Source organism: Otolemur garnettii, unplaced genomic scaffold, assembly GCF_000181295.1.
Source record: "Otolemur garnettii isolate 467f Iridium unplaced genomic scaffold, OtoGar3 scaffold00025, whole genome shotgun sequence".
Taxonomy (NCBI): Eukaryota; Metazoa; Chordata; class Mammalia; order Primates; family Galagidae; genus Otolemur; species Otolemur garnettii.
Window position 1 is genome coordinate 20911826 of NW_003852420.1, and position 2710 is coordinate 20914535.

Genomic DNA, 2710 nt, shown 5'->3' on the forward strand with positions numbered 1-2710 from the left:
AAAAAAAAAAAAAAAAAAAAGACTCAGAAAAAAAGTCTCTAAGCTCAGGAGCCATCATCCCCAGAGTTGGAGATGATCTTTAATCTCCCACAAATTAGCCTGCATTTTTATAGGTTGTACAGATAGAAGATTAAACACAGCTCTATTTATCAATTTATTTACTAATTAAGATAGTGAAACAATACCAATAGTGCTGGACCTTCTTGTCTATAATCTGATATTTTTTTAGAATCTGAACAATCTGAGATCTCCTGATCATAAGGTCTAGTTTATTCGATCGACATTTACTCATTTATTTAACTATCACATGGCTAATCTATGTTCTGGAATCAGGGAGAAGTTAGAGGCTGTACTCCGAATGAACCTACCATCTAGACCAGTGGTTCTCAACTTAGGAGAGATTTTGTTCCCTAGGAAATATGTGACAAATGTCCGCAGACATTTCTGTTGTCACAACTTGAGGAATGGTACTGGCATCTGGTGGGTAGGAGCCAGGTACAGCTAAGCGTTCTTCAATGCACAGGACCCACCCCCACAACAAACTCTCAGTAGTGGTGAGGCTGAGAAACCCTGGCCTAGACAGAGTAGTCTTTCTAAACTATTTCATTGATGGCTCACAAGACAATCCCCCAAAAGAAAGAATTCCATAAATTAAGGAAACCTTGCATATTCTCCACCATCTTAACATTTCAGTGTATATTATCATTTTAAATTCTCTAAAAAGTAATGTAATAAATAAACCTGATGAACTCTAACTCATCAACTTATTTTTCCACAGAATTTCTTCATCTCTCCCTCTCAACTGAACGCCTATTAAATAGAAAAGGATTTTGTGGAAAACAGTCCAAGAGATAACATATCTACAATAAAATCTTACTCCCACTGGGCATAGTAGCTCACACTCTAATCCCAGTACTCTGGGAGGCCGAGGTGGACTGTCTGAGCTCAGGAGTTTGAGCCCAGCCTGAGCCAGAGTGAGACCTGGTCTCTTAAAAATAGCCAGGTGTTGTGGTGGATGCTTGTAGTCCCGGCTACTTGGGAAGCTGAGGCAAGAGAATCACTTGAGCCCAGGAGTTTGAGGTCGCTGTGAGCTATGACACCAAGCACTCTACTGAGGGCAACAAAGTGAGACTGTCTCAAAAAACAAATAACATAACATAAAATAAAATCTTACTCCCTTTTGATATTGATTTCAAGTGGACATTGGCCTAAAAAATGAGGACCTTTTCTGCTATGAATAGGTGTTGAGGGCTTGGTGCCATAGCTGAGTGCTTAGGGTACCAGCCACATGCACTGGGGCTGGTGGGTTTGAACCCAGCCCGGGCCTGCTAAACAAAACAACAACAACAAAAATAGTTGGGCGTTGTGTTGGGCACCTGTGGTCCCAGCTACCTGGGAGGCTGAGGCAAAAGAATCACTTAAACCCAGGAGTTTGAGGTTGCTGTGAGCTGTGACACCACAGCACTCTACCAAGGGTAGAGTGAGACTCTGTGTCAATAAATAAATAAATAAATAAAAAAATAGGTGTGGAGCAAAATGGGCAGTGCTTACAATGGAAAGTTACAAGAAGTTGTCTTACTGCAATGGCATTTCATTGAGAACAAAAACACTTCAATAAGAAGAGAAAACTTTGAAGCTATTCTAGTTCAACACCACTTAGGGAAATTAAAAAAAAATACTTTAATAAGATCTGTGTTGTCGGATCACCACATACTTATTCACACTTAAAAGTACTGAAAATCAGGTGTGACCTCCTTGGAAAGGCTTTCCTGATTATTTTAGCCTGGAGAATCCAACCTCTGTGTTCCCAAGGCTCTCAGTATAGAAGAGCCCTTAGCACAAGCATGAGAAACTTCTCAAATTACTCTATCTCCTCCACTAGACTGCAAACTTTAGAAGAAACGGATCTCCAGTTAATGATCTTCTCAATATGTAAGTCAACAACCATGTTGAATTGAACAATATCAACAATCCCAGATAGAAACAGAAGAGAAACCTAGTTATCCCTGATACACAAAAATTGACAATTACTTTTCAATAAAGTAAAAGCACATCATTTATACTAAAAGTATTAGTACTGCTTAGAGTTGAGTTCTATTTCTACTATAGAAGGGGAGTCACTCTGTGTGTGATAAGACAGTGACACACAAGGTAAGAAGTAAAGAGTAAATCATGTCAGAGGTGACAGGCACACTGAATGAACCCAATTAAAACCATATTTAGATAAGTAAGCCCTGCATATTCCAAGGTACACTTAAGCAATCACTATATCATACAGTTGGAAGAAATACAGCTTTATGATAGAAATTTGGAAAGAGAAACTTGGATCAAATGACTTGCCTAGGAACACGTGACTTTGAGTTTAAATAGTAACTAGAATCCAAGTCTCCTATCTCCCAATCCAGTAATCTTTTTCCTTCCCCAATATACTCCATAATCCTGCAGCATCTATACTTCTCTGAAATACTTGATGCCCAAGGAGCAGAGGCAGAGGTATTGAAGGAAAAGGGATTGGCGGTGCCTGTGGCTCAGTGGGTAGGGTACCAGCCCCATATACCGAGGATGGTGGGTTTGAACTGGCCCTGGCCAAACTGCAACAACAAAAAATAGCCAGGTGTTGTGGCGGGTGCCTATAGTCCCAGCTACTCAGGAGGCTGAGGCAAGAGAATCGCCTAAGCCCAAGAGCTGGAGGTTGCTGTGAGCTGTGATG